Source organism: Pinus tabuliformis, chromosome 5_2 (genome assembly GCF_031772625.1).
Source record: "Pinus tabuliformis cultivar Carrire ecotype Pingquan chromosome 5_2, CPIR1, whole genome shotgun sequence".
NCBI lineage: Eukaryota > Viridiplantae > Streptophyta > Pinopsida > Pinales > Pinaceae > Pinus > Pinus tabuliformis.
In genome coordinates, this window is record NC_142306.1 from 589,466,433 (window position 1) to 589,478,677 (window position 12,245).

General features: G+C 31.9%; 1 long non-coding RNA gene and 1 pseudogene across 1 annotated transcript; one reads left to right on the forward strand and one right to left on the reverse strand.

The window, feature by feature from the left end:
* Positions 1–599: 599 nt before the first annotated feature.
* LOC149160360 (uncharacterized) lies at positions 600–1,279 on the forward strand. The gene is made up of 3 exons (XR_016261230.1): positions 600–626; positions 977–1,042; positions 1,175–1,279. It is a non-coding gene; the product is annotated as an uncharacterized LOC149160360 (long non-coding RNA).
* Positions 1,280–9,642: 8,363 nt separating this feature from the next.
* LOC149160361 (L-type lectin-domain containing receptor kinase SIT2 pseudogene) lies at positions 9,643–11,872 on the reverse strand (annotated as a pseudogene).
* Between the last annotated feature and the right edge of the window lie 373 nt (positions 11,873–12,245).

Sequence of the window (12,245 nt, forward strand, 5' to 3'; positions counted from 1 at the left end):
ATTATGTTAGATGGGTCAGCACTTTACAACGAAAAATGAAGCTATCAAAATTAAATACCATCTAAAAATACATATAGAACAACAACCATAAGCCTATGTCCTGAAAAATTCCAAACGCATTAATAAATAGAAATGCAACTCCTTGATCAAAATATGAGCATAACATTGGTATCAATGCGAATGCATAAAATTAAAATACCAACTAAAAATACATATAAAACAACAACCATAAGCCTATGTCCTGAAAACTTCCAAACGCATTAATAAAGAGAAACTCAACTCCTTGATCAAAATATGAGCATAACATTGGTATCAATGTGAATGCATAATCTATTTTCTGCCTAATCATAAAATATCAGAATGAATGCTACAAGAAAACCAAAAGAAGAAACATGTGTACCAACTTCAGACTCGTGGGTGCTCATGCCTTGATTGCATGCAACCCACGTTGCAATAAGATTATGAAACTGGCCCACGTTGCAATAAGATTATGAACCGCTTCTTTGGGCTCAGTGGATCGATAGAAGTACTTGAAATTGTGCGCACCCCCAAATCAGAAGATCGAAATATGCTGAAGGGAACATTGGAGGTATTGCTGGAGGGGCTGGAGAACACTGATTTTCTCTGTAATATTCTCGGCTTTTCTTTTTCTTTAAACTAGAAAACTACCGTGGAAGTTTCTTTCAGAGAAATTTCGTTGAGAATTAATGGATCCTTCTTCTTATATTTGTGTATGGCATCTCAGTAAACCAGACTCTGTAGCGTTGTCAACCTCACAGGATTAAATTGGACAGTTTCTAGGTCAAATACTCGAAAACATTTACATTGAGCTAACCCTAGATCTTCCCTCCCTTATGTTAAAATAATTATGCTATTCAGCCGATCTGGATCCAATCATTATTTTTCTAATTGAATTTGAATTATTGTGCATTAATCTGCATCCCCGATTTGGCTGATAAATTCATCGTGGCTGCAGGTCAAATGGACCCTTACTGCCTCATGAAATGCAGAACTCAGCAACAAAAGAGCAGCGTAGCATCCAGTCAGTTACATAATTCTGTGCCGCCCTTTCAGTTATACAATTCTGTTTCTGGCTTTTTGCTTTAAAGGATTTGGTTATAAACCCTGAATTCCCTTATATCGCTATTTCTTTAACACTGAGAAATTGTTACAGATGCAGGCAGGAATCCTGAGTGGAACGAGAAATTCGTGTTTAATGTATCGGAAGGGGTTTCTGATCTCGTCATCAGAATAATGGACAAGGATGCTTTCTCCGCCAATGACTTTGTTGGAGAAGCAAGGTAAGAGGAATGGCTTAATCAACAACTGGAATTGGAACTATATCTCGATATGGAAGGTATGCGCCTGGAATTATATATGCTGGTGGCTTTGCTGGGACTGGCTTTGGATCTTATCTATATACTGATACTGCTGGTAGTGTTGGATAAGCTGATGCTGGTACTGGATCTGGATAACGAAGGTTATAATCTGGATATCAATCACGAACATCTGAATCACGATCTAGATCTAAAACTGCGGGATATGCTATTAAAGATGCGTATATGGGACTCATACAAGTGTAGTATGCCTCACCTCGATTATTTTGACAGTAAAATTCAAAAGAGTAGGAAGGCCTCTGCCTCCGACATGGGCATCTGCGTCAATGTTCAAGTGCTCAAACCGAACTTCTATCGTTGGCATCGCAATCCCAACTCTGTGCAACTGAAAAATTGCCTCCATCATTGCAATTCCATGACATTAGTATAATTTCATCATTGCAGAAAGCTCAAACTTGACGTCAGATATTCTGCTTTACCTGTCAATCCTCTGTATGAGCTTCGTCCAGAAGCGCTCGTTGTCCACTTCGGCCACCTGCAGCACTATTGAAACTCCTGGTCTCTGCAACTTCGATCATAAGTTGGGAGCTTCTCAAGAGCAGCCCATTTGAGGGCCTCTTCATCGTCCTCTGCGTGGATGCTCCTTCTACTGAAAGACCCAGAACAATAAGATGCAGCGTAGCCTTCCATAAGCTTGGTGGTAAAGACACCTAGTGATTTGGTGGTAAAGACAGCGAGTGACGAGTGGTCAACATGCACATACCAGCCTAGCTAAGTGATATTGCCTCCAAGATAGATCAGTTCAGATAGCATTTAATTTCTTCGACTAATGCTAGCATTAGTTTACCTTCTCTAAAATGTGATGGGAACACATCAATATAACATATGTTTCGGCCTCCCCGCGCCTCGGGAAGAGGCTAAATAAGACTGTAAAATGAATTTCGTAAGTTTAACTTAGGTTATTTGCCATACAGATTAGCCCACTTAGGTTATTTGTCATACATTTGCCTACGAATTAGCCCACTTAGGTTATTTGTCATACATTTTTCTACGGATTAGCCCAGATTAATGCTAACAAGACCATATCGATTACTATAGTCCCAGCCACCTGTCGGTAGGAACTAATAATAAAATGCGGTTTTTCTTCTGAATTTAACCATATATAATTTTGGAGGAAGTTGTAAATACTTGAAAACCTTTTGACATTCAAACACTGTAAATTAATATCTTACATTTATAATTATTTAAATAAAATTATTAAATTTTAAATAAAATTGATATAAAAAAAATACAAAAAACATTTCATTTATTAATTAAATTATTTACATTTTCCATAATAATAATTAAAAATAAAATATTTTTAAATATTAATATTTGTTTTCAAATTTTTGTGCTAATTTTTTTTTTTTTTTAATTTTACTAAATCACTTTTGAAAAAAGTGCACCAAATTATATAATCTTTTAAAGAATAACTAATTGTACATCAAACTCATTTCCATGAGGGATTTAAAATTAAAATATGAAAATAAAAGTTTATTTATAAAGTGTAATAGTAATTAAGTAGGAGTGAAATTGTTTTTATTTGGTTAAAAGTTGGTTTTTTTCTGATATAAGGAAATAGTTAACGATGTGAAAATATTCTCCTTTATGTTTTGATTTTCTTTAAATAACTTTGATGAGTAAACCTACATTCGCAATTAATAACTAGAAATAACCATTCTCACTGTTAATTTGATAACTAAATTATAATAAATTTTCTGAATTAAACAAAATTTAAAATTAAAATTATTTCCAAAAAATAACAGTGTTTGGATCTCAATATATCATGGATTTCCCTAAAACTGCTTCTGCTTGGCTAAGAGCTCGTCTTCGTGGGATGTAAGGAAACAGGTTAACGGCCCAAGACCCAGAGGCATCTGGCAGGAGTGAAAGCCTGCTCCCTTACGGACCACCAGCGGGTTATTACAGGTGGCGTGGTTTTCCTTGATAACGGTGATGAGTCAAATTGACATTCGCGGATAGCAGCCAGAGATGGTTGTCCTCACTGTTGGTTTGACACCTGAGTTTGATAGGTTTTACCACCTTCAGATAAAAAAATATATATATATCATGGATTTGTTATCCAATCTCACCTGAGGTCACCAATGACTTCCAATACCGTTCATCACATCGTACCACTTTTATTGGTTTGACAGTTATTGAGGTTATTAATACTTTTTTAATTCTTAAAAATATGATGGAACAGCAGTCATTATCATCATCTAAAATGTATCTGTCAACGGTCATTATCATCATTTAAATTGTATCCGTCAAGATAGCGATTCAGAAATTTGGGTTGCATTGAATCGAATGGTGTATACCTATACAACTCGACTTTGATTTTGATATTATATTATAAGGTCATTGTTAACCAGCTTAGCTTGGTTATAATATTTATATACATATTATTTATATATAAATTAATAGATGTTATATTTTTAATGATATATGTGAGAATTTTAAAATTACAAAAATTAATTAAATTATAATTTTATTTTTAAATTATTATTAAAAAATTAAAATATCTCAAAAGATTTTTGACTATAGATATTTATTTTCTAGAAATTTTTTAATTTATAAATAAATTTTGTTATAATATTATAGATTATCAATATCACAAATCTAAAAACCCATAATTCATTTCATATGATACTTGTTTATATGATTTTTTTAATTAATCAATCTAATTTAAAGGGAAAAATGACAACTATTTTGAAGATCAACTCTTCCTTTTCTAGATGCTATGCTGTTTTATTCTAAAATATTTGACCTCTCAGTGGCGGTCTTGTTTCATGAGACCCATCAGAATTATGATGTATATATTGCCTTAATATAAATATAATGCTTTTCTTTCTGAAAAAAAAAAAAACTATTTTGAAGATATATTTCAAAATTCAATTTGTGAATACTAATAAGAATATTTTAGAATATTTTTTGGAAGTTAAATCCCTACTATCTACATAATAATTAAATTAAAATTGTGCTATTCCTAAATAGACATGCCTATCAGTGTCATTAAAAATCTACATTATTAATTTATTTTTAATCATTTCTATGTAGAAATATGTGCTTATTTTGGAATAGGGTTTTCATGATTTTAATTTAATTATCAATAATTATTAAGTGTATAGTAAATTAATCTCAGTGAAAATATTCCCAAAATATTTTTAGCAATAATTAGTATAGAGAATTGAAATCTATTTTAAAAATAATTATGTTTTTTTGCTTTTCAATTTAATTAAAATAAATATTATATCAACAAATGTTTGTGATACATATTTTTACTTTATTATATTTTTTCTTATTACATAATTTTAATATGTTTGATTCTTGCTGCCAATCTCATGAAACGTCTATTGCAAGTTGAAACTTTTCATCTTGCTGCTATACCTCTTGATCCGATCGAAACCTCAGAGAAGCCGTTGCAAGTAGAGATCCCAACAGACAATCCTAGATTCTCTGAAAACAATCCAAAAAAAATTGAAACCGATTCAAATTAAATTGGAATTTGATGATGGCCGGGATGTGAAAAGTCGCTGAAGGTAGAGATCCCGACCAATTCAAATTAAATTGGAATTTGATGATGGTCGGGGTGTGAAAAAACGGTGATGGCACCAGATAGAATTGCAAATGATGGTTTGTGTGGCAGATGATGGTTTGGATGCGAAAATTCATATTAATAACGGTCTTAAATCTTAATCAATGGTGCATTAAAGATACAGATGTCATGACATGGAGGACTTTTCAAAGAGGAACGCCTTAAGCATAAATATTTAATATTTAAGAAGTAGGATGGAAGGCTTTAATATTTAAGAAGTAGGATTAAATTGGAAGGGAAGAGTTATATTTGAAAGGTTAATTTTATTTGAGTTTTTTAATATCAATCTATTAAAATAATTTTATTATTATTATTATTTTTTATAAGGAATGAAAAATAATTTTAAATTTCATATATGTTTCATATGTTATATTTTTTATTGTGTTTAGTTGTGTAGACTTTAAATGGAAGTGTTATTTACTAAAAGAATTTTAAGTACACTTGAAAAAGTGAACATAAATTCACTAGTATTATAATTTATATAGAAATTATATAGAGAGAATTTAATAGGATTATTTATTGACACTCTATATACAAATCATATGGAAGGAATTTAATTAGACTATTTACTTATAATCTATATTGAAATTATATAGAAGAAATTCAATACCACTATTTATTCTTTCATGTTATGAGGCCATTGTTTTATAATGAAAATATTTTTCTTCCTTGACCCAATAATTCAAACAATTGTTCAAATATTTTAAAGGAAATCAAAATATAATATTATTTTATGGATATTATTGTAATCTCCAACAAAGAAAAAAACAACAAAAACTAAAACTCCAAAAGCACAATTTTCCATAAAATAACTATAACTTACAAGGTTCTTTGCCCATAAGAATTATAGGCCTAACTATTAGTGCACATGTGCACTGTGATGCTTGACCCCATCTCTAGAGATAATATTATTTTTTGTCAACATAAATGAATGAATACTAAATTTGCATTGAATTTATGACAATAAGGAATCATACCAATCAATTTTGATCCCTAGTGCTTATTGTCATGTAAAGAATAAATGTAGGTAATAAAGATAAATGCAAAGCAATCAATGTAAGCAGTAAAAGTGGAGTAAAAAGTGAGAAGATTTATAGGTGGAGTCATGGAGGATAGGTAGGTATCATTTTTAAATCCAAGGAGCAAGAGGATGGGGAGTTAATTCAAATTGGAGGTTATTGCAATTGGAATCTTTTCTCCTCTATGAGCAGCAAAATGATCCACCAAAACAAAATGTTTTCATCTTCAGTGCCCCTACTAAGATGTAATTTCAATAAACAAGTGATACATGGATGCCTAAGCTTCATAATAATAGGATATAACATTTATTTTTTTGAGATGTCATGATAGGGAGAAAAATTGTTAACATTTGTTTTTTGTTTCATTTTTTTAATTATTGTGATATATAAAAAATGATTAATAAAGAAAAAATTATAAAAGTAATGACAAGTAAAACATATTACGAGCTCAACCATATAAATTAAATTGATGGTAAATGCATAAATGCACCAATTTTGTTATAAGCATCAAAATATTTATTTCATCATATCTCAAGTTACCAAAATTAAAAAAATTCATAAGAATTACCTAAATTATAACTTTATTTAATATATATATATATTAAAAAAAATGTAACAAGATTTTAAACAATAGAGATTCATTCTCAGTTTATCATGGAGATTCTTAATACCACATACCAAAAAACAATAACTTATTTTATATTGTATTTGTTCATATTGAATGAGTTTAATTAAAAAGACAAAAAATGCATAACTACTTTTGAAATAAATATCAACCTTTGATTTGTGTATACTACTAAAACTATTCTAGAATATTTTATGGAGGTAAAATCTCTACCATCCACCTAATAATTATTTATAATTAATTTATATTTCTAGAAGCCCTATTCCAAAATGAATATCTCTTTGACAAAATGAAAAATTTGTTTATCTTTTAATTGAAAAAAGATCCAAAACAATTTTTATTTTAAATTTGACAAATATTTTTTTATTTTGATTTTCATTTGCATGGAATTAATTTTATATTCTTCTACAACAAGATAGAAATCTCTCTAAGGACAATACAATTTCAAATTTTGAACCTTGTTCAGAAGTTAATTTTTTATAAAATATTAATTTCAAATTAAATTTATTTTTAAAATTAAAATAAATATTTTAATAACATTTAATGACGGAGAATTAAAAATATGGGAAAAAAAACCAATTAAATAATTTTTTATTAAGATAATAATAATAATAATATATATTATATATTATTTTATTAAAATAAAAATAAAAATAATAATAATATATATTATATATTATTTTATTAAAATAATAATAATAATAATAATAATATATTAAGATTTAAGGGAAATATTACTTTCATGAAATTTAAACTCATTAATAACATTGTAAAAAATATATTTTTTAAAATTAAAACAAAAGTTAAAATGGGTTAATAACATGGTTAGAAATATAATTTTAAAGATTAAAAAAAAGTGAAAGTATGTTTTAAAATAATAAAAAAGGAAATAATTTGAAGCGGTGAGAACATCAATATGAATGATAATATTTCCATTTAAATAAAATAAAATAATCAGGTTGTAAAACTTACATTTTTAAATCAATTTTATATTGACAAATTTAAAGAACACTAAATATCAGCGAAATCCAAAGCGAAAACTCAAAAGTCGTGTCTTTTACCGATGGTGAAAACATCAATTTTCATATGGACAAATTGGAAGAATGGTCCAAAGTCAATTTTCTTCTGCTTGACCGAAATTTGAGACTTAGATACGATGCGACATATGTTGACATTTAATATCTGGACTACATTTTTTAATTTTCAAATACATTTTTTGAACATATCCATGATATATTTTAATTTTCACATATATTTTTTAAACATATCCATAATATATTTTAATTTTCAAATATGCATATATAAAAAAATAAAAATAAAAATAAAAAAATTCTAATTTAAAAAAATTCTAAATACTAAGTAAATCTTCTTTATTTACCCTTATGAAATCTAAAATGATTTTTTAAATTCCAGCGAATTTGCAACTTAGCTATATTTAATCCCAAGACTTAGATATCTCCTCAAACCATCCATACTAAATAAGTAACTCAAAACTCTAAGCACCGATAATTAAATTAAATTGTAAAAGAAAGGAGACTCCGTTAAAGACCTCTCCCTTGAAAAGAACGCTTTTTGGCTTAAATTAAATTTTAAATTATAGTTGGTTTGTTTTGGATTTAGTTTCACCCAGTTTTAAGTTCAAATCTTTCTTAAGTCGTGTATGAAATATATATATATATAGATATATAAATAAATAAATAAATAGAGAGAGGGGTATATATACTTAAAAAAAAAAATTAACAAAATTTCATACCATTCAAATTTTATATTATAATAACATTCCAAAATTTTTACAATTTAAATTTTATAATTCAATGGTTTTTTATTATTTATATTAATGTAGGAGGATTAGAACTTCTAATCCATCATGATTTTTAGAAAAACTATTGAAAACAGTTTTCATATGGTAAAGGATTATAGTTTTTTAATTGAAAATATTTTTAGTTTCATTTAATTATTATAAAATAGTTTTAGAAAAGTTATGGATATGAGAGATTTTTCTATAAGGCAAAAGCAAAGCATCATATATTTATGGAATAAATTATGAGAGTTTTAGTGAATAAATTATGAGAGCTTTAGGGAATAAATCAGGGAATGATTTTAAGATTTAGGAAAAAAGAGTGATTTATGGAGTGCTTTTAGGATTTAGAAAAGATATTGTATTATTAATTCTATTTATGATAAGGCTACCTGCAATAAGAACTAATAGAATAAATGAATGTGGAATCAAGCTAAGAGAGAAATGTGTGATTGTGAGGTTATGCATATACAAATTTTCTTTGTTAATGGAAATGCAGATTTACCAAAGACTTTGTGTATGACTGCTTGTAATGTATTGTGTTATGTTAAATAATTTGAATTTGCATGAAAACATTAATTTGAGTTTGCATGAACTCATTGAAGTGGAGCAATATGTGTGAATTGTTGTACAGGTGAAAGTTATATTATTTTATATAAAAGTATTTGGGGATCTCATTAAATGGGGGTTGGTCATAAAACTTTGGTTATGAGCATATCTTACATACAGTATTTTTTTGCATAGACATTACAAAAAAGGTGAATTTTCTTGCATCATATATAACAAGACATGGTTTATTTTAAAAAATATTTCCGAAATTTCTCTTCTTAAAAAAAAATAAAAATATATAAATAATTTATATTTAATAACATGAAAATATTCTTTTATATATATATATATATAAATAATGAACAAAATGAAAGATTTCAAACCATTTTTCCATTTTGAGATGACAAATTTTCTATTAAACTAATTGATAAATTAATATTATTTAGATAGCTAAAAACATTTATATAACATTTAATTTATATAACTCTGTTATTTATTTTAGGAGTAGTTTAAGAGGCGGAGGAATTGTTCACGGCCAAAAGTGGTGGGCAAAAAATTTCAAAAAATCTTGCAGTAGCAATATGCTTAATCATGTTTTTGATGGTGGAAATGGATTCAGTACCATTAAAAACCTCTAAGGCACTCGAAAACATTGAAGTTTAACAACTATAACTTAGATTTAGAAAAATTCCTGCCTGATTTTATCAAAATATGAGCTGAATTTCCATAATTTTCAAAGCAAAAAGCCAGTCCATGGGCTTTATTTTATATCTACCCTAATGAAATCTAAGATACCATTTTAACTTCCAACAGACATTAGTAAATTTGCTACTTACCTTCTTTAATCCCAATACTTCGATATCTCCTAAAACATCCTTTCTAAATTACTAAATAAAAACACAGGCACTGCGATTTTGCTATGATTTACCATGGATGCAGGGTGGGGATATCAAGAAGAGGCGCTTCGCTTTCCAGTACTCGACAAACATATCGCATCTCCAACCTCGACTCTGGCTTTGGATGACAACAGAACAACCCCAGTTTAAGCACCTTCTCCATCTCACCCACATCATATGTGCCCCTCTCCAGCTTTGGATCCATCGCCTCCACCAGCCTCCCCTCCGTGTACAGTTCCCACGCCCACTCCACCAAATTCATCCGCTCGGCGTCCTCCAACAGACTGATAGGCCTCCTCCCGCATGCTACCTCCAACAGCAAAACCCCGAAGCTGAACACGTCCGATCTGGGCGTGGCCTTCCCTGTCTGTATCAGCTCAGGGGCTATGTAACCCAGCGTTCCCACCACATGAGTCGTTCGCGGATTCTCGCTGTGATCATACAGCCGAGCGAGACCGAAGTCACCCAACCGCCCGTTGAGCTCCGAATCCAGCAGCACGTTGCTCGACTTGATGTCTCTGTGGATGATCCTCTTCTCCCATTGCTCGTGCAGATACAGCAGCCCCGCCGCCACGCCCTTGAGGATCGCGTATCGCCGAGGCCACGGCAGGACTGTGGTTGGATTGCCGAATATGAGTTTATCCAGGCTGCCGTTGGGCATGTAGTCATAAACGATGAATAGTTGCTTTTCCCTCCGGCACCAACCGCGTAGCTGAACGAGGTTCCGGTGCCGTAGGCGTCCCATGCTCGAGATCTCTGCCACGAACCCTTTCATTCCCTCTGTGAACTCATTCGTTAGACATTTCACTGCGATTTCCTCGCCGCTGCTGGGGAGAACCCCCTTGTAAACCTTGCCGAAACCCCCTTGCCCCAAAACGTTTTCGTCCAGAAACCTGCCCGTGGCAAGGCTGAGTTCCTTGTAAGTGAATCTATGGGGCCAGTGCTCCTGTTCCCATTCTTCGATCGTTTCCCTGCAATCCGCTCTTAAGAAAAAGACGACAATAATCGCCAGCGAGAAGAAAACCAAAGAGCCCACGCTGATGCCTGCTATGAATCCCCGGCTCAGGGGTTTGGAATACATGTTAGCAAATGAAGGGAGACGCGACACATCAAGGGTGACGCCGCGCCTTTCGTGCTAAAGCTCCACGCCAGAACGTAATGGTCTTCCGCGAAGAGCCCCGTGGCCGCTGCAAATCCAACGAACATCTTCTCTTGCAGAACGTTGCTGAGGTCGATTTTGAGAGATATGAGCGGCCTCTGCGGTCTGGGCAAGCCGGCCAGTGTGACGGTAACGTTGAGGCGGCTTTGAGGATGATCGTAGTCAATCCAGGCCTGTATGTTTCGTCCGCTCTTGAGTCCCAATTCATGGAAGCCCTCTCCATTCCAATAGCCTGCGGCCTCCGCTTGGACTGAAGTGAGGTTATTGACATCTATGCCCACGTGGTTGCCATTAGGGTCATCGAATTCTGCATTCTTGCTCGTATCGAACTCCACTGCAAAAAGGTGATTGTATGGCTGCCCGTCGCTCGTGAGATTTAGCAAGCCCAGAAACTGGGACGACATAGCGCCCATGGGAGACGTGTAGGGCGTGATGAAGAAGGCTAATCCGTTTCCGCCTGTGTTAGAGGGAGGAGGCACAATGGAGAAAACGAAGGTAGTGCTGAACGAGGAAGGCGTCTCGTTTCTTTTCATCTGCACCGGAATTGAATAGAGCGCGCGGCCTATCATGAAGCTCGAGTGATTTGTGAGAGAAAGTACGGATTTGGAGCGCATGACTGAAGAATCCTCTTCCAAGATCAATTGTGTTCCATTAAATCCGTCGAAAAAGAAACTGGTGTGTTCATGATCGTCTGTCTCGGCCTCTGCGGGAAGAAGTGGAGTAACGAGGTAGCTGAAGGCTATGACGAGGAGACAGCGCCATGAAGGCATCGTCATTCGAGAGTTTCGCCTGCGATAAATTCCTTCCAGGAAAGAATACAGTAGGTTGGATCTCAATACATGGATGTGTAATACCACTTTCAGTGTTTTTACCATTAATGCTTTATTGTTATCGTTAAAATATGATGGAACAGCGGTCATGATCTTCATTTAAGTGGTATGCGTCAAGACAGCGATTCATAACCACCTTACTATTAATCACATGTATATTGTGAAATTTGACTTGTATCGAATTGAATGGTGCGTATACAACTCCACTTTCATAATATATTAGAAGGTTATTGGTAACAACTAACGACATTATTCAATTATAATATATGATATACAAATTTTTGAGTAGTTATATAAATTAATTAATGGGTAATGTGATAAATAAATATTAAAATATTTATTTCATAATAAACAAGGAATCCTTAAAAATTAATTGAATTATAATTTTGTTTTAA